The following is a 22,500-nucleotide window of genomic DNA, read 5'->3' on the forward strand; positions in this document are numbered from 1 at the left end:
GGCGCGCGCTGTGGTAACGCCAGTTCAACATTCCAATCAAGCAGAGGCCATTGAGATGTTGCTACTGGTGGCTCCCCCAAAACATCGAGTCCTTCCAGACGGGAGGAAGGTGGGTGAGTCGGGGGAGGAGGAGGGGGGGTGTGAGGCTAGTAACACCTGCTGGAATGTTTCTTCCCATATTTACCCTGAATACTGAAGGCCTTATGGAAGAACTATCACATCGACAGGGAGAATCATTTACGTCGATGGCAGCGAAAGTGACGAACCCACTGCGATTATTATTATTATTATTATTATTATTATTATTATTATTATTATTCAGAAGACGAACCACAGGCGCCATTAACTTGAAATTCAAGCTTCCAAACAATAAGATGTTTATTAGGAAGAAGTAAGAGGAGATAAAGAGATATACAGAAAGAAGAGATCTCGCTTATCAAAAAAGGAAAAATTACTTAATAATTTAATAAAAAGAAAAATGAATTAATAAGCTAATAAATCGATCGAAATGTATTAAAATGCACGGAGAATAGCTTTAGGGTAGTAATGCATCTTCGGGGACTGAAAATTATATTTTCCAATTACTCTGTCGAATCAGTGTGGAAAGACACTGATACACTTCCTATAGGTCCTATTCTATATAATTTAAAAAAAAAAATTGTAGAACATGACAACATGATTAATCTGACATGACTTATCAAAAATCATTTCTATTATCCATTCACCCCAAAAATGTCTAACAACACTCCGACAAAATTCTTTCCACTTCTACACTTCATACACACTTCTCTTACCTATTTAACCCATAAAATCACAACAGCATAACTTATAAAATAAAATTTCTGACATAACAAAATCAAACATGTTAACATGGGTGTTTATGAGCATCCCAGGAGGTACTGGCCATGGCTGCAAAATGCAAACCTGCCCGAACCGGCGTGGTCGGGTTACCATACTTTACACTATTCTTCTCTTATTAAGACTCCGTAAGAACTCCTGTTCTCAAGAGCAAGTCATCACTGAGCATGCGGGCAAATTATAATAGAAGAGTAGGTAGCTTTGGTTTGCGTAATATGCGGTATTGTTTAATGTTTCTACTTTGCCGGACAATCTTACGTCTTTAAAGCGTGCAATCATAATAAATAATAATAATAATAATAATAATAATAATAATAATAATAATAATAACTGTTATCATTATTATAATATTAATATTAATAATAATAATAATAATAACTGTTATCATTATTATTATTATTATCAAAAAAGATCATAAAGAAATCAATGCTTCAACCGATTGTATGGAAAAGAACAAAATACATTCATGTGAGACGATAAACAGCAAAGAAAATAAGAAACATTACGTTTAACAAGATTTTCTCCCCACATGCTATCTGCTATTCAGCGGCTAAGAAGCACAGTGCCCTTTGTTTGAGGCACTGGCACAGGGTCAGGTCCCAGTACAAATAGCCTCCCCCAACTCTCTCTCAACTAGTATCTCTCTCTTGACATTATATAACTAGTGTCCATATATATATAACTGATATATATATATGTGTGTGGAGAGAGAGAGAGAGAGAGAGAGAGAGAGAGAGAGAGAGAGAGAGAGAGAGAGAGAGAATCTCCAATTAACTCCTATCTCCAGTACATATTAAAAGAATGTTACGTGCAGATTTCTAAAAGCAATATCTACACTATTTCCTAAATCAAAATCCATCAAATAAGATCAAGGTTCACCTCTGTGAATTAATGACATTTTAGGAAAACAACTGAAACGCAATTCCATCAATGGCCACGGTTCGATGATCAGCATGGCAAAGAACTTCATTCAATTTCCAATTCTAATATCGAATGATTTCAGCAGATTTCAGTAGAATCTGTATCTCAAAATATTATGTTCTGAAAATTTGAGAGTTCATTGGTTGGCCGTTGTATTTCCATGTCACAACACATACAGAGAGGTTTTATATATCGTGTACAGACGCAAACACGTGACATATTTCTGACTGCGTTATGGAAAAATTGTCGCAAAAAAATGTCCATTTGTCAAGATTTCTCTCAGACATTTACTCTGGGGAGAAGCACGGTCTGGTGACTTTCCCTCTGAATGACATTCCCATTGCCCTGAGCAATAACAAAAGTTATAGTTATAATTAGTTACAAAGAACAGATTGGCCAACCAACTTCACTTCTGGTGTTTGTCTCCATTGCATACCACCGTCTTGTGAACTTACTGTTGTAATAATCAATCATTCCTAAAAAATACTGTTATTATTATAAAATTAATACCTCACTTTTACTATTCATGGTACTGATGTACTTCATAAAAGCTACGGTTTGAAGCACTCAGAGGGTGCATGCTTCCTCCAACCTACAGGCTGAGAGACATCATAACCTCCGCCAGAGCTTGTGAAGGAGCGCAGGCGCAAAGGGTTTGATATACACACTTACACCACTGAAAACAAGCTTTCTGGGAGCACTGCTACATATAATATATATATATATATATATATATATATATATATATATATATATATATATATATATATATACATATATATATATACATATCCTCTATAAGGCCAAGACTATATAAATTTAAAGAAACTATTATAGTCCAATTTTCAGTGAGAAGTCCACGTTGAAGGTCACTAGAGCAAAAACCTGTGTTAGATTTAGAGTATAAAATCTATGGACTTTGGAACCACAATTTAAACTGTTGGCAAAGTTCTTGCCAGATAACGGCATCAATTCATGTATACACGACGGTCACACAAAATAAACTGGCTCTCTTACGTCATGCACACCTATGCATGACTGTCTGCCTTTGATCTGAGTCTGACTGAAATCCCTTCTACCATGTAGTTCTGATGAAAGGGTAACCATGACGCACACTGGCGCACAGACAGAGGGAAAACTTTCGTTACCAACTACGTCGGTTGAGAGAGAGAGAGAGAGAGAGAGAGAGAGAGAGAGAGAGAGAGAAAGCACTTTGTCTCAAATGCACCGAAATCCACTAATGAAATAAAATAGACATGCAGGTAAACCTCTGAAAAGTACTAAAAGCGAATACGTTAAGAAATGAACATACACAGGTGAGCACATTCGTCTGTCCAAGTAATTATTATAAATGAACTGAGAACTCTCTTTCTAAAAGAAATCATTCTTAAAGCAAACAATGAAATTATAAACAATTGATTACATTACTTGTAAACTTAAGAGCCTGGTACCCCTTCGTGGTAAGATCCCTAACAATTTAGAGAAATCTCAACAAATCTCAGAAAGGACTGAGTTGGTCTGACAAAGACCTTCATACCCTAAGCGCCACGAATAACATACCACGCCGTGCTCGTCAGTTAAAAATGACACGACCTCCATGCCTAGATGCCAAGTATACAGGGCGTTCTTCGGCGTAATAAGTCAAGACTTGTAACGACCAAGTCAGACAAGGCATGCGTGGCTCCTTTAGCACCAACGAATGCCTATACCACCTTCTTGGTTCAGACTTTTTTAAATACCCGACGGTACGATACGCGAGGCTTTCTTTAGCCGCTGAGGGCGTCGCGAGTAAATAAAACACGAAGGCAATTCGACAGCTAATTAACGGAACGCCCAAATCATGGCGGTGGCGAAGGAAGGTCACTTCCCAGCCAATTACTCAAACTGGAACAGTTTTGCCAACTCGCGACGATCATCCGAGGTCACGGAAGGTTACTAGAGACCATTAGCGAAGTTCGCTAATGTCTGGGTTTATTGCCTGTTAGTAAATAAGGCGTGTACTGGCCTCGAATGAATGTTTTTGTAGAAACATCTTTAGCTCTCAAGAACTGAAGATATATGACGAATTCTCATCGACATGAAAATTGATCTTCTTACTGACGGATTGATTAGATCTAATTAAAATGAAGGTGGGTGTGCATACGCTTTCTCCAACAGCAAAAAAGGAATTAACAAGCTCTAATTTGACTCAGAATGGCTGACTTAAGAGATAAAACCTCAGTCATAGTCAACTCTGTTGTATAACAAACGATTTAACAGTGAACCACTATTACATTTTTTTATGATGCCATAACTGTCGGATACTTCTCGAACAGGATCACAGAAAACCCAAATTATGACAAAAAAATAAACTACCATCTGTTTAGCTGACCACGTTGAGAAAGGCAGACTATAGTGGTGCTTAAAAGCAGCAATATAAACTTTATAATCTCGCATTTACTGTATATATTTAAATTTCAATATATATTAAAAATATATATATATTAATATATATATATATATATGTTGCTAATTAAATTTCAATGGCATTAAAAACTTAATAGTCCCTTAACGTTTAATATTTCATCAATCTCCGATGAATTCTCTGCAGACAGCAAGTATTCGTATTATCAATTCATTATTTTACCCGTATATATTTTGATAGCAACTGGTTCACTGTATGGCAAATTTATATTTTGTATGTATTTAGTAAATTCCCACAGCTCAGATAATCTAATCGAAGTCCTATTCTTTAGCAAGACATTCTGAAAGCAATTAATATATGTCAATGCTATAAACTATTTTACTAGAACCTATTCCGCAAATTACGTTTTTCGTGTACAGAAATATCCCATCAACTGCTATTTCACCAATAATACACTGTATACTGAAGACCTGTTTTGCCAATAACGAATACAATTTACAACCGAGAAAACTTATACCGATATAACCTGGTACAGGCATAATTTACCGGACATCATACTCTGATTTTATTGTAACACGACGTGCACGAGACGTCAATGATTGTATCCTGTTGTATGACAGGCCGTAGACAGTGCCATCACACAGACGTACCACAGGAAGGAACTAGGTACACTCCAATAACTATGCGAGGTATTGGGCGCACCTAAAGCTCTACCCCTCTGACGAAAGCATGTGTGTGTGTGTGCCCAAGATAATAAATCTCTCTCGCCTTTTCCACGCCTACATGTTACACGAAATGACGCCAGCTGTACTGCGTCTAGCGGTTAAATAGAATTACGTTTAATAATGTTTCCGTCTAAAAATAGCCTAGAGGCGTTTAAGAGAGGCGGAGGTATAGTCTGCTATTAACATGACAATTTCGGCGTAATCTTCCGTTTCGCTTTCATCAGGATTCTAAAAGTAAGTATATCTTAGTTTAACCAGACCAGTGAGCTGATTAACAGCTCTCCTATAGGGCTGTCTCGAAGGATTAGATTTATTTTGCTTGGCTAAGAACCAACTGGTTACCTAGCAACGGGACCTACAGCTTATTGTGGAATCCGAACCACATTATGACGAGAAATGAATTTCTATCACCAGAAATAAATTCCTCTAATTCTTCACTGGCCGGTCGGAGAGTCGAACGCTGGGCCAACAGCGTGCTAGCCGAGAGCTCTACCTACCCCTCCAATGAAGAACTTCATCAAGATTCTAACCTTTGGTGATCATTAACTTTTACTATGCTTATTCTAACGCTTAAAAATACGCCAGCCTCATTAGCAAGAGTCCCAAATTCGATTCCGGGCTGGAAATACGCAGATCTATGTGTCTTCTGGAACATCTATTGCGCGTCTGTTGACCTTATTGCGCGTCTGTTGACCTGAGTAATGAATTGTGTACCTAGTAATTAGTCAACTATGGTGGTTCACAGGAAATTCTTAGTTGCTTTTACAATAAACCAAAAATTCTCATTGTTTTAAAAAGAGCATTATCTCCTCTCTCTCTCTCTCTCTCTCTCTCTTCTCTCTCTCTCTCTCTCTCTCTTTCAAAGATCCCTATCAACAGTTATTTTCCCTTTATCTATTATATATTCTCTATCTCTCTCTTTTCGAAGCTTCTAATCAACAATTAGTTTTCCTCTAGTATATATATTCTCTCTCTCTCTCTCTCTCTCTCCTCCCTTTCCAAGCTCCCTATCAACAGTTATTCTTTGTGTCTATGTATATTCTCTCTCTCTCTCTCTTTCTCTCTCTCTCTCTCTCCCCTTTCCAAGTTCCCTATCAACAGTTATTCTTTGTGTCTATTATGTATATTCTCTCTCTCTCTCTCTCTCTCTCTCTCTCTCTCTCTCTCTCTCTCTCTCTCCTCGCAAACATAAACACACGCACGCGCGTTGTATGTGGGTGAGCGTTCATGGTTTCCCAGTTCCTGTGCGCTATAGCATTTTTGTGGTCGACTTGTCACGTACGAGGAGGAATTTCGGCGACTCACTACCCAACCCACGCCCGCCCCCATTCACCACCAGGCCCACACTTACCCATGGCCCAGGCTGTGGAGCAGAGAGAGAGAGAGAGAGAGAGAGAGAGAGAGAATATATAATATATAGAAAGTGGATAACTGTTAATAAGGAGTTTTGAAAGAGGAGGGAGAGAGAGAGAGAGAGAGAGAGAGAGAAGAGAGAGAGAGAGATAATGTAACAGACAGAGAATAACTGTTAATAAGAAGGTTTGAAGAGGAGAGAGAGAGAGAGAGAGAGAGAGAGAGAGAGAGAGAGAGAGAGAGAGAGAAATATGTGTAAGAGACAGAGAATAATTGTTAATATGATTTGAGAAGAGAGAGAGAGAGAGAGAGAGAGAGAGAGAGAGAGAGCCACCAGCAGTTCACAGGCTTTTACACCTTTTGTCTTTTTCTAACCCAAGCAGTACTACAACACGAAGATTCTCTTTTTTCTTTTTTTCTTTTTTTTTTTTAAAGTTCAGGAGAAGAAGATTGGCGGATCATTAACTAGAAAGTAGGTGTCGGATTTTAGGGTAATCCGACCCACGTTATTCTTCTTCTTTTTTTTTTGTTTCTTCTCCTTCTTCGTTTTGTTATAGATATTTTCTTCGTCTTTTTTTGTATTTATTTCCTCTGATGACGTTTATAGAAAAAAAGAGAATAAGTAGGAGAAAATTATTGCCTCAAAAATTTCTTTTTAAATGGTGACTGTCTGCCTAATGAATTAAATGTTTTTCATTAGTGTCTATAATAAACTAATGAAAAACATTTTAGTCATTACGCTTACGTTCAACATTTAAAGAAAAATTATTTAAGCATTTGTTTTTCTTCTTATCATTTCCTTTTGCTACAGACATCAACACGTGATCGAAAATATACCACGAATAGGATGCCTCCCTTCCGTTTTATAGATTTATTCCTCTCCTTTATGTTTGAGATACAATTAAATACACGAAAATATCCTCCGTTTACCACATTCAGCAGAAATGTTACTATGTAACAGAATTCAAACCTAAAAATACATCAGTAATGTGAAGCACTACGACCACTTTAAAAAGTTCAAGAAAATCTTATGTACGATAGCTCCCAAGATTCAACAGAGAATCGTAAAAAAAAAAATCAATTATGAGGTAAGATAAGGCATAGGAATCAGATAAAGTGAATTACAAATCATTATTTTTTTCTATAATCAATTTTCCTCCTGCCATCTCTTTCCACAGTTGTTTATCTTCTTTGTTAGTTTTCCTTTTACTTTTTAAACTTCTAGAGGTTTTTCACTTACAAGTTCCCAGCACCATTATCTTCGTCTTTCTGAAGTACACTGCTGTTGAGGGATGGAAATATTTATCCTTAAATAATAATAATAATAATAATAATAATAATAATAATAATAATAATAATAATAATAATGAGGGATGGAAGTTTTTATCTCAAATAATAATAATAATAATATTAATAATAATAATAATAATAATAATTAGAAGAAGAAGAAGAAGAAGAAGAAGAAGAAGAAGAAGAAGAAGAAGAAGAAGAAGAAACAAAATGACGAAGTGCTGCGTCAATCACACTTGCACTTCCAACACCTACTTCTATACTAAATTATAAAACGTTCATAAATTACATAGCACGAAGCACAGGCCAATAACTGTTGTAATGGGTGCGGTTAAGATGGAATTGCTCTCAAGGGATCCCCCAGAACAACAATTAAGAGCCTTCACGGGACACTCTTGAGGTCTAGAATTCAGGTCTGAGGACGAAGTGAATGGGTCTATTTTTGCACCAATTATCATCGACGCCAACCGCCACTGCTAATGCTCAAACCGCTGCCAGTGATGAACATGGCTGCAGTCCTATTCATGTATCGTCGATTCTTTCATTTTTGCAATATTTTTTAGGGCTACAAAAACTGCATCACTTATAACTGAACCGGAAGACAACAGCTACTACAACTATCAGTCATGGAAATTAGTTATATTTATAACATTAAAAAATAGTCTTAACCTCTGTTCATTCCCTACTTCCCTTATCGCCATGCAAACCCTTTGTTGCTTTGTACAGGCTATTTCATAACCTCCTCCCAAATATCTTTGATTATTAATCTAGTTGCTGGAATTATTTACATAACTGATGTTTTCTTTTAAACGTGTAACCAGTTCTTTTGTTTTCACCTTTCGTCTTTTCGTTTTGGAAAGAGCTGACTCTCTCACAACAATTTTGTTAAGGCGAGTTCCTGGTCCCATACCCTTCAACTAACAGGTATATTATCCGCCACTTAGCTCAATAAGATCCAACAGGACCACATTAAAGCACTTTGCACCTCATGGGAGGCAAAGTGCTTTAATGCATAATTTATGATTTCAACACGCTGGATTGAGGATTACCTCGGCGAGGCTCTCCCGTTTTGATGGAATTCATTTTGATTAACACTCACGTCAGGTCTCTCTCTCTCTCTCTCTCTCTATAATATATATATACAATATATAATATATATATATATATATATATATATATATACATATATACTGTATATTATATTGGGATAAATTTCTGACTCACATTGTGATCAGACAGGTCTCTCAAATGAGAGGCAAGGGCACTACCAATTGGCCCACATGTGTGGATCAGTTAGTAGCACCCTTGCCTTTCATTTGAGAGAGACCTGTGTTCGATCCTGATGTGAGCCGGAAATTCATTTCTGTGAAACACGATCATGTGTTGATTAGTTCCATATGTATGTATATATATATATATATATATATATATATATATATATATATATATATATATATATATATATATATATATATATAAACGCCACAGCTACGACCCACAAAGATCAGCTAACGACTAAATACCTAATGTATGCCCTATGTCAATAAAGGCTCACTCTCTACTATAGGTGGCGCCCACATCATCCATCCTCGATCAGTTCGGGAATCAAGCTCAGGACCCTCTCTCTGTTAGTGACCTGCGTGTGCTACCACTACACCACGGTCCTATGATTTTAAGGAGATTTTAAAGAGCCCTCCCTTTGCACGGAACGACTAGAAACTAAGAATTTTAGGTACAATTTTATCATCGTTTCTTCACCGTTCATGGAGCAAAGAGTTTATTTCACTGTGTAATTTATCCTTTACCAATTTACTCGTTCTAGTTGGCATTTCTGGTTCTATTATCATATGTTTTTAAGTAAATCAACTATTTCTAAGCTTTTCCCGTTCTTGAGATACAAGCAAGCGATGTGTCAAGACATACAAAGATTACAAAGGCCTCTGCTTCACAATTCTCGTTATTGCTGTTCTCATTGTGGTTGTTTAACGTTCTTTAGATCCTTGTGAGCAAATTATTACTTTTTTATGATTTCACAACCAACATTCACATAATCTTAATTTTTTTCAATAATTATAATCAATTTCCTCCTTCACTACAGTTCTCAACTTTTGTTAAAGTCATGCAACCTAATTACGAAAATATTTATAGATATATTGCACCTCCAATTCTTTGAAACAGAAAAGTTTTGCCAAACTAAGGCACCTTTGACAGCCTTATTTCCACAAGAAAGGAAGACAAGACATTCAAAAAGTACTGGTTTAGGCGACCACCGTACTTTTAAAACAGCAAGCAATTTCGGTCTCCTCTGACCCATGACAGCTTCGGTCCATAAAAGGGGAAGCTTTGCAACTCTAAAATCATGATTTCAAGTTTGACAAATCTGTCTACTTATAATGAGTGTCTACCGGTTTCATCAGACATAAATGGTTTTCTTTTCAGCAATTTTTTTTTTTTACTATAAAAAAAAATATAAATTCTAAGACCAATGGCCAGTTCAATGACCAACCACCGGTTTAGCGCAGGTCCGAAGTAAAAGGTAAATATACAAAAATAAGAAGGGTGTGGCTTTACTGCGGAGGAAAAATCATAACTTTTTTTTTTTTTTTAAAAAAAAGAAAGGTTAAACTAATCAGCGAAAAAAAATCTGTTACTCCCTTCATTAGCCTGTTTTTCCTGAAATGTATCATTTTTTATGGAGTTATAATAAAAAAAATGTTCAATATCTGTTTCTTATTTATTTCTTTTTCTTCACGTCGTGGTCGGCAGTTTTGATAAACTTCTGAATACCAAAAATAAGATAAAAATGAGGACCTCAAGCTGCCATTCCCACCAACCCCTCTTTAAATATCTGTTCCTTCCACACCTCGCTTCCATGTACACCTCTACACATCTGCAAATCTACACATCTGCAAACACATGTGCGAAGGTAAGTAGAATCACGCACACAGGCCCCTCCACAAGTATGTCCACACCTTCAATGAGTAACCGTTTAACCGTCTAATCAAGCTCGTTAGAACAATCACCCACATTCGTTTCATAGCATTTAATGTGACACACTCCGTTACTATTTCCTTTACCTCACGCGTAGAATTTGGAAATGTGATTTTCACGTTAAATTTGTACATAATAGGGCCAAGAGTGCTTTGGGCTTTTGCATATCAAACTGTTATTTAAATGCTGGTGTCAAGGTGACTGGCAAGCCAGCCCCGAGGGAAATAAGAAAGGGAAAATAAGAGAAAATGGAAGAAACAGAGAGGAAAATAAGAGAGAATGGAAGAAATATGAAAGGGAAAATTGGAGAAAATGGAAGAAACAGAAAGGAAAATAAGAGAGAATGGAAGAAACATGAAAGGGAAAATAAGAGAAAATGGAAGAAACAGAAAGAGAAAAATAAGAGAAAAGTGAAGAAAAAAGGAGGGAAGTAAGAGAAAATGGAAGAAACAGAAAGAGGAAAATAAAAGTGAAGAAAAAAGGATTGAAATAAGAGAAAATGGAAGAAACAGGGAGAGGAAAATTAGAAAGAAGTGAAGAAAAAAGGAGGGGAAAAGAGAAAATGGAAGAACAAAGAGAGAACTAAGAGAAAGGGGAAGAAAAGGAAAGAGGAAACTAAGAGAAAAGAAAAAAAACAGAGAGGGAAATAAGAGAAAAGCGAAGTACAAAGAAAACACTGATTAAATGTGCAGAGAATGAGTCATGAAAACTCGAAATAATTGGCTTTTTTTTCTCTAAGTAATCACATCCCATCTGCATACACAAATACATGTTGATTCCTTGAATCGAATTTAAAATAAAGGTAATGCCTAAATGCACTGTTTTATTGGAAGTTGAGCGTAACTTTCCATCAACTTCCTATTACTGTTTTTCCTACTGGTCTCATCTGTTTAAAAAATGCAATAATAAGACAGACCACTAATCAAGGAAATTTACATTCTTTGGGATATAGTTGGATGGGTAATCAACGCAACAATGGGTCTGGTGAGTATTTGGACGGGTAACCTCCGATACATGCCAGACACGGTTAACACATACGCTCTATTAAGGTTTATTAAGCTTCATTAAGGTGCCATTTTCAATCATGCATTTGACAACCTCTGAGATTCTGATGACTGCACATAACGTTATCCAATATTTTTTTTTAAATGCTAATCGTTATTTTGATTTTTATTCTTGTTGTTTTCCATTTCTGAACACCATACAATAAAGTATTTTGTACATAATTAAGTACATGACAAGAATGCAGCTTCAGGGAGATGCAACCGCCAGCGTTATACCATGTGAACTAAATTTAAGGAGAGAGGTGAAAGAAAATATTGCTATACCCATAAACAGTCAGCGCGTGATTTGACACAGACTATTTTTTGGACAGCTCAGGAACTTCAAAGGGTCAAAAGGAAAGATCAATACAACCCAGTCTCGTGCTTATGCAAAATCCGGACAAAAGAGGAGAACTTGAAGGGTTGCTGACACTTGCCACAGACCTTAGGTTTCTCGTACGAGGGGCAATGGGTCATCAAATGGCCAGAGAAACTAAGAGAGTGACTGAAGCGAACGCGCGATTACAATACTCTTATAAATCACTCCGGGTGACGCAAGTTGAAATACTTGAGAAAAAACCCGTATGAATCAAGTGGGAATTTCGAAAGCGTACAATCTGGTTGAGAAAATACTAAGAGTAATATCCTGTTCCCCAGAACCGGATTTATTGTAATACTGTAATACTCTGACGCTTTTCATGACTGAAGCAATGGATTTTCAAGTCATTTATTATGTCGTATTCTGCATGTCAGAAGAAGTTCCCCAGCAATCACTGCTGACAATTTGCCACATGTTATCAGTAATCTCATGGGAACGGCTAAGGGTATCACAGAGGTCCAACCCCCCAAAAAAAAGAAAATAATGCGAGGGAATACGTATATTAGATTATACCTTGGGTACTGAGCGCTGAACAAGCCCATCCCACAAATTCTTCATCACTTTCCCTTAATTGCAATTTCATTCATCAATACAACTGACACGGAGATTATTATGGTGGATATCCGACATAAAATATATTTGGAATGCATCAAAATTATAGCGTGCGGCACCTACTGGATGTACACTCTACGCTGGTAAAAGAAAAATAATTCCTCGCTTCTATCAAAAAGTAAAAGGAAAACTTCTCTTTTATAAGTTATGCAAAAATGGAATTCATTATTACAGCATATTTTTTTTATGCAAAAATGGAATTCATTATTACAGCATATATTCTCTAGAGTTTTATGTAAGGAAAATAGAGCTCTGGAGAGACAGCTCCAGAGAAATGACAGGATAATCTTAAGCCAGTATGTGTTAGTGGAGAGAGAGAGAGAGAGAGAGAGAGAGAGAGAGAGAGAGAGAGAGAGAGAGAGAGAGAGAGAGAGAGAGAGAGAGCATAGTCCTACTTACTGTGGCGGAATACGTTGCGCTCGGTCTACGTAACTCTAGCCGAATCAGCATATGACAACTCACCTGTAAAGAATAGAGAATTATGTCAATTGAAGTTCATAAAAGCACGAGGAAATGATACTTTTTACAAAACAGAAGCTTCATTATAAAAAAACCGGGGAAAAATGAAGATGAGCCTCAGGCCAACAAAGGTAAGAACAAGTTTTGAATTTCCCATCTCTGTTATACGGACTACTTTCTCTCTCTCTCTCTCTCTCTCTCTCTCTCTCTCTCTCTCTCTCTCTCTCTCTCTCTCTCTCTCTCTCTCTTCGTTGCAGACTCCTCTCTTTCCCTACACAAAAATAAACACAAATATATCTACACACAAAAAACATTCATACATACATACAATATATTTATATATATATATATATATATAATATTAATCCTTAGTATAGTATTTTCATTGCCCTTATCCAATTTATCTTGCTTCTTCCTCCTCTTCTTTGAAGATCCTAATAGCAAATGCACCATAAGGAATACATTCTGAAGTTAATTTTGTTTTTATACCCATACTAGGTGAGAATCGAAGCGATACTAAACATGACACCTATTAAATAAAAAAATAAAAATTCTCATTAAAAAAGAACATTCATTAGCTATTGAAAGCCTGAATGGCTAAATGGTACCGGTCTAAAATAGTAACTTGGATGAGATCTGGTGCAAGATGCGGTAAGTACAGAAGCGAGACTTTGAAACATCAATATTATTACTAGATATTTACCAAAAAATATTAATATGGAACAGTACTAAAGGCCATTAATTGTAAGAAAAGAAGAGGAAAACGCAAAGAAGGAATAATAATACATAATATAGAACGTCGACGAACATAAATAAGGCCTATAGATCCACAAACAACAACAGAAGTAAGAAAAAGTAAAGCTAATGGTGCATGACGCTTCACTGTAGTAAAAAATACTTTTAAACTTACAAGCATCAACATCAGTAATGTTAATGTTACTCTATAATGTTACGAGGAATGAAATATTTCGATAATGGTAAGAGTGGCGACGTGGCATCTTGACATAAAGTCAGTAACACAACCACCTCTCCCGGCCGCGCGCGCACGTATACAAAGGGACAAACGTACACACACAAAATTGCTCACAAATATCAGAAAACTGCTAAAAGTTCCCGGTGAAGAACTGGGTATAGGGCATACAGGGCATCAACAGGCTCTGGGAGTTGGAAGTAAGCGGCATTAGGTCACAATGCGACCCGGAAAGTCTTCGGAAAGTCTTTTAAAGAGAATGTATTCATAGGAAACACTTTCCTTTAAGGACAACATGACAATCAGAAAATAGACGCTGTTCGAAACACCTTTAAAATACATGAAAGGCAACAAAACGCCCTCACATTAAGTCGTACAGCGGGAAAAACCATCCCGAGAAGCCAGAAGTCAAAAAGCGTGAAATAAGTTCGACATTTTCCCGACACACAGACCTCTCATTGTCGGAACCCTTTCTGGCGTAACGACATAACGTTCGGTCAAAACTATATACGCATGGGAGCTCGATAAAACGAGCCGTTTCTCACTGTCAGTGAGAGTATATCGTTATTATTTTTCACCCGAAGGCGAAGTCTTTTCCCTTTCGAAGGCGGGGCTCCAGAAAAGTAAATTGTGAAATTTCAGGCAGCGGCTAACAGCTGACTAATTACCAGGTACATGATTCACTGCTGATGTCCACTTAGGCACAATGGATTTTGGCAGGGCGGGCTACCCATAAGGCCGGTCACGCTATCAGTGTTAATGAGGACTTGTGTTCGCAACTTCAGTTTTCAAACAGATAAACAAATATGTCTACAGACATTTACTGGCAATTTGGTACAAAAGCAAAATGCTAAAAGGCGCCAATAAACGTGGCCCGTGTGACCTTTTGAATTTAGTGCGGCATGATTCGCCTACTACTTTCTTGAAGTTAATATACTTTACTGATTTTAAAGTTTTATTTTAATCTTAACTCCTCTCGCCAGCTTTTTCTCTTTCACACATCAGAGCATTATCCCCTCTATAAGTTTGTAAGTATAATTTTTTGCTTCTTTGTATCACGATAATTAAAATTATAAAAGAAGCAATGTGAAAATATAGACATACATAGAACGCATATGGTAGTTTCAGGACGCTTTAGAGGCATTAAGTTAATCTATGTTTTTCAGGTTATCTAAAATTTAACACCAAAACAACCATAATATGATTGATTTGTATTGTTCAACTCATCCAAATGACTAATTTTCAAGATAATTCTGATTACATCAATTACCTAAAGCGTCTTTCATGATACTACATACTTCCAAAGAAGATCATCACAGTCATAATAATGTACGGCCATAAAGAAGTGTAATACAGCCCTATTCGTCTAAAAATAAGTTGTCATTCAACCCTAGCCCACGTACGACAGCAAAATACTCATTCCCATAGACCCATCAATCTCCGTGTCACGGATTATTTTTTTTTTCTTAATGGGGATCTTTTCCAACGCCTGCAATTCCACGACAATAACAAGCGCTGGAGTCGTGACAAACACGACAATAATAAACACTTGGCGCTAGACTGTCATGGTCTTGGAAGGCGCAGATCACTTTCTCTCAGACTTGAAGGGGAGGCCGTCGCACGTCTCCCGGATTATTTGAAGCGCCAGATGATTTAAAGGGCTTTTACATGCTTAGCGGAAGCCTCTGGACATTGAAGAAGAAGAAGTCGCGTTCGCCGGCACACATCTGCACATTCATTTATACATACGTACATACATACGTACACAATACACTCACATACATATATATATATACAAACATACATACATTATATATATATATATACATATATATATTATATATATATTTATATTTTAAAATTAAGCTTCTACGGTGAAGAGTTTATCGAACTAATAATATCAATTTATGTAGACAAGACATTCCTAATCTAATGCAATTTTCCTTACGCAACCTTTTACTGGAAACAATCAGACTTTTTCCTTAAATAAACAAATTATTTCACTTCCGTTCGAACGAAGATATGCAGAGTTGTACTGGAACTTTATTTTTGTTTCATTCAAAAGAAAAATCTTGAGAAACACAGAGAACGAGAGTTAAGCAGTTTCTAAAAAACCCTCTGAATACACTGTAATATTTCTACGTAACAGAGCGTTGTAGATTTCAGTGCTCAAGATGCTATAATAATAATAATAATAATAATAATAATAATAATAATAATAATAATAATAATAATAATTGGTTCTAATGCGTTGCAATCATGCACATGAAACTAGAACTTATACATACGAAAGAATAGTGGAAATGCGGATACTGTATTTATTTTTATGCTATTAAGCGCAATGAATTCTATTTCTATTTATTTTACTTTTTCGATTACGATCATCATTTTCTTTCCCAGGCCCTTTTATCTACGGGAATTCTTTGATAACTGTGTCCTACTGACGGATACAAGAGTTTAAAGGAGTTCGCCCAACCCCCTCTCTGTTCATTGTCCTTTCAAGATTAATCTCCAAAGATTAGTCTGTGTTCATTGTCCTTTTCAATATTAATCTCCAAAGATTAATATTTTACTAATGGAAAATTTATTTCGGTTTTTCTCACATACAGGACAGAGTGGTGCCCTGGGAGTAAGAGCTCGTGACTGCATAAGGCCAGACTAATCTAAAATGAATGGATGATGTCGCTGTGAATGCATAAACTGCATATTTCATAAATCGTATAGGATTTGTTAGTGTGCATTACACTGGTAGTGGAATATAAAGATTAAAAAAGTATTTCATTACTTCATGAACAAGTGTACACACACACACGCACATACATTTTATATATACATATATATATATATATATATATATATATATATGTATGTATATATATATACATATATACTTACACATATCAAGAATAATGTACACAAAACCAGGTCTTATATGCATGTATGCATCCTAACGTATAGTTTATTCATACACACGTATACATAAAAACAAATTATATATATATATATATCTCTCGTATATACATGCTGCATTTATATATATATATATGCTGCATATATACCATACCTCTTTATTACAAGAGTCTTGCATGTTACCAGCAGTTCAGGTAGCTCACGCGTGGTGATAATTAGTAAAGGCAGGAAGACCTTTAATCAGGCTTCGTCATTAGAGCCATGATTTCCTCCCTCACGTCTCAATCACGTTCTTGTAATAATGTTTGTCGGTCCCATGATTAACGACCAGCATACGCGGGAGTCATTGGCATGGGGTTCGAACACCATTAGACAGGATCTCTCTCTCTATGGGCTTCGAACAATGTCGGAAATGTTTCTTCTTCTTTTTCGAATGCTTTCTAAAGGATGACTTTCCCTGGTTCTATAAAGGGTGCCTATCTTTCTAAAGGATGACTTTTTCTAGTTCTCGAATATTATATATATAGGATGCCTATCTTTCTAAAGGATGACGTTGTCGAGTTCTTGAATATTATATAAAGGGTGATTTTTCTAGTTCTCGAATATTATATATAAGGATGATTTTCTCTATCTCTCGAATATTATATTATAAAGGATGACTTTCTCTAGTTCTCGAATATCAGCAGAATAAGTCTTTCACATAAAGACTAAATGTTTATCTTTCCAAACAGTTGGTGTGGGCCTCGATCGCTACAGAGACTGTTTGGCTTCGGTTTTCGAACACAATATTAGTGGGCGTCTTTTTTGGGGTTCCATACACAATATAGAGGATGTTTTTCTTTGGGGGTTTCCAAGGAAATATGAAGTCTTGCTTAGGGTTCCGAACGCAACAGCAAAATTGGCTGTCGTTCGCATTTCGAACACAGTACAAGGAGTATCCTTATTTGGTTTTCCTACTATTGAAACTTTTTCTAGAAACTTTTTTTAAATCACAAACAGAAATTTTTTTGCAAAATTCAGGAAACAGTCATCATGTTATGCGGTTGAGAAAGGAATTGGGATAGCAACTCATAAAAAAAAAACCAAAAACCGGAAGGGATGCGTTAGACCAAAACGAGTTTATGCTTATATATATATGATTATTCAGGAAAATGACATATATATATATATATATCATCATATATTATGGATGGTATTTAATGGAGTTTTATTCAAAAAGTTACAAGCTTGAGAAAGGGCTGTAGCTATCTGTGTGCTGGGTACTTTTAATCCTATAATCGCCTAGCTCTTCCTGTGTGATCCACCCTCTCTTGACCTTGGTCTTTCTCTGATCCCTGGTTCCCAAAAGAAAAACCAAAAACCACAGGAAGGGATTAAAAGTACCAGCACACAGATATAAATACAGCCGGACTATACGTTTGCTCATTGTACGGACCAAAAAAGCTTGTAAAATCTTTTGAATTTAGGCATCCAGTTTGAATATCCTTTATCTACTAATGCATAACAATTGTATGTGATAAAGTTATATATATATATATATATATATATATATATATATATATATATATATATATATATATATATATATATATATATATATATATATTATATATTATATATATATATAATAAATATAATATATATATATACTGTATATATAAACAAACAACTCTAAAGACCTCATGAAATTCTAAGAGCCTCTGACTAAACTTTTCTTTCGAGATAATGACAAGATTACAACAATGATTCTCTTTAATCTCTAGTTATTTTTTTACTTCTGTTTGCTTCTATTCAACCCAAGTGATTGTCAAGCCACGGAATGAGCTTGCGCGCGTGCTTGCACGCTCTCTCAATTAAAGCAATTTCTTCTATCACGATATTAACTCCTTTGCTGGGATTCGTGAGGATGATGAAGGCGTTTTATTTGTTTTTGTCAATCTTCGTTGTTTTATCAACGATAGTTTGAGATTTTTGCTTGAATATATAATAAGGTGGTGTATGAGTTTTCAAAGTTGAAAGGGTGTTTATATAATCATTACTATCCAAATAAAAAGCACACATATAAAAACATGACAGAGGCCTTTGTTACTCAGAAGACACACAGACCGTATGAATCAAAGGAATATTATACAAGGAAAAGAAACGATGAAAAGAATAAGGGAAAATAAATGAGGAAAAAAAAGTGTCCGCTTCAAAAGAAAGTCCCAAAACCAGTCATTTCCACCACCCGTTATTTCACACACTTTTCCTGCTCACGTTTCGATTTCTAATTTTTTATTTTATATAATTGTTATTGATAGTCTTGAAATTGCAATGCGAAAAACAATCATAATTTGGTCCGATCGAGTATAGTTACAAAGTAATTGCGTAAATTGCGTACATGTTGGGTTCCAGGGACTCGCCTGCGACCCACTGTTGCACCTGACGCTTGTTCTATCGTAAGTTTAAATGCAATGATTTTTGGGATGAGGTTGTTAGCCCAGTGCACCCTGGATAGTAACGAAACTCGCATTCAGTGGTGGTCACCCACCCGAGTGTTGACCAAACCCAATGGTGATTAACATCAACGATAATATTGAAATGACTTAAATCATGACCCTCAGTTACCAGTACATCAACAACACGATGTCCTTTTGCCTTTGCCACCCCAGACTGCCACCCACCACACTCGATGAAGTGCTAGGCACATATTTCAATGCACAACTCATTTTCGGTAAACGGGCCTGAATGGTTCCCCCTAATGGGATCGATCATGGGTCTCTCGCGTGTCATACGAGGTTGAATGATTTACAGTGTCAAAAACTCGCACATACGCAGCAGAATGCAACTCGGACAGAAGGTATTTGATTTTACGTGAAATTAATACGTACATAAGTTGAATATATATATATATATATATATATATATATATATATATATATATATATATATATATATATATATATATATATATATGGTAACTTAAGTCTTAATGGACGAGTCTTCCGTACCGTCCAAGAAATGATTGCGCAACTCTTTGCCATGACTGTGTTCCTTCAATCAATCACCGCACCACGCTTCGAGACGAGTCGGTTACCTCACGCCGCTCCTCCAGTGACCGAATTTAATTTGAGCGACCATGCCCCGCCTCGTCATTTTACGCACACACACACAAAGAAAAAAAAATCATGTGGCCCTTCGAAATTCCAGCACAGATCCCGTGGTGGTACCCGTTCCACAGTTTGGGAAACTCACATGGCGACGGGGGAAAAAAAAGCACACCTTTATTGAACCCATTAGATTTCTTTCCCATGCGTGCCGCTTGTTTTTTTTTTTTTTTTTTTTTTTTTTTTTTGAGAAGGTTGCCGTCGTTTACGGTAATATTATATTCATCTAATTATCATACTATGGAAATAATTCACACAATAGGCATTCTGTAAGACGAAATGACTATATATATATATGGTGGATTTTATTTCTATACAATATTATCAATGTCATTATTAAAAACGTCTCTACCATCACACATTTCATCTTATTTTTCCTTGAATCCAAACCTCAATTTTACAGACAACCCATTATATAGACACATATGTATATATATTTGTATTTGTATACACATATTTGTATATATATATACATACATATTTATATATATATATATATGTATATATATATATATATATATATATAATATATATATATATATATATATATATATATATATATATATATATATATATATATATATATATATATATATATATATATATATATATATATATATATATATATATATATATATAGACAAACTTCATTCGCTGACACACAAAGAGCCCCGACCGTTATGTGATGAACCTAAGAACTTGGTGGGAGAGGCAGTGGGTTTCAATAAGGCCTGATATGCTAATGGAATGAGCGTCTGAGGCTCTTCGCCGCTTACTATTTCATTTTTCGGGGATGGGTCATTTGCACTCTATCACTGATCCTGGTTCGTCCTAGGTCATCATTAAAAATCTTGAAGCAGGAGAGAGAGAGAGAGAGAGAGAGAAATCTATTACTGAAAAGCATAACCAAAGCATTATCTTCTAATTATAAGTATGACATTTCAGAATTAACTAGAAAACACACACACATACACATTCTCACACACACACACACACACACACACACACAGCGTACTTCAAACTACGAATGTGTCATTTTTTTTATTCCAAAATATTTCCTAACTTGAGAGATATGCGTGGCACGTACGTGGCTGAATTTTCCATCAAACACACACACACACTATATACACACGCAAGACTGATTTTTCCGTCTCATATATATTTAGCAGGATTTTTGCATCACATGTATATACTGATGAATTTTTACACAAAACATATTTGTCAGAATTTTTACATTGCACATATGTTGCTGAAATTTTCCATCGCAAACACATGGCTGCAGTTCTCCAACAAGAACTTGCCGATCGTTTTTCTAGATGATGGAAAAATAAAAATAAAAAAAATCAAGGTAAAAAAAAGAAAAAGGGGGCTTTCTGATTCAGATGCGGGTCTATGTTAAAGTCGAATCGACTCCTCAGTGACCCACAGTCGAGACCTACACAAAATTTAATAGAAATCCAAAAATAAACTCTTAAAAATGTTTTGCAGACAGATAAACAGAAACATGGGCTAATAAATAACATCCACTACAGTTTGACACAAGTGAAGGCGAGAAACTTCCATTATTATTGAATACGTCGTGATCATGGACAGTACAAGAAAAAGATAATATAAAGTGTACATAAAAAAACATAAACAAAAACACAACAAAAGGAACCAGTCTGGTGGAAATTAGGCATGAAACGAAGAACTCTAAAAAGCCCCACCGTCGAGAATTGGGTCACAGTAGCGCACAAAGTCTGCGTTTGACCCAACGCTGGTAATCATGACCTCCCGCAGCCACATCTCGCCTACAACACAACCCGGTGCCTGGTATTTCCTTAACAGAGTGAAAGGCACCAATAAAGCAATGAAACAATAATGAAGACACTCATTTTTTTTTCCCGTGAAGGGAAAATGAGACGCTATCGAGATTGACCTCTGGATTTCATTACTTCAAAATGTTTACCTTCAGCTTTGTTATGTTTCCTGTGACTCTGCGCTGGGCTAAAAGATTCCTTCTTTCTCCTCTATCATTCTTTTATTAGTCTTCTTCTGGCCTAGTGCCTCATTGGACGGGTGGGTGTCGTTCTCGGCTAGCACTCTGCTGGGCCCGCGTGCGATTCTCCGACCGGCCAGTGATGAATTAGAGGAATTTATTTCTGGTGATAGAAATTCATTTCTCGCTATAATGTGGTTAGGATTCCACAATAAGCTGTACTAGGAGTGAATTCCTTGGCGTTCTTGATCAAAATGATGTGAGGCCATTAATTTAGGAAAGTGATATATATTAGTAAAATGCACAGTATATTCCACTGAAAAGTGCACAGAATATTACACAGACTAGTGTACAGTATATTGGATAAATATAACATAGACTAATGTACAGTATATTGGAAAAATCTATGGTACTTTTGGAAATATATATGATATATTACATAGGAAATCGTACAAAGTTAA

The 22,500-nt window shown here is 36.0% G+C and overlaps 1 protein-coding gene across 8 annotated transcripts in view; it reads right to left on the reverse strand.

The window, feature by feature from the left end:
- Positions 1-22,500, reverse strand: part of LOC136854575 (cerebellar degeneration-related protein 2-like) — a 484,848-nt gene that overhangs the window by 80,935 nt on the left and 381,413 nt on the right. The window lies entirely within an intron of this gene.

Source organism: Macrobrachium rosenbergii, chromosome 29, assembly GCF_040412425.1.
Source record: "Macrobrachium rosenbergii isolate ZJJX-2024 chromosome 29, ASM4041242v1, whole genome shotgun sequence".
NCBI lineage: Eukaryota > Metazoa > Arthropoda > Malacostraca > Decapoda > Palaemonidae > Macrobrachium > Macrobrachium rosenbergii.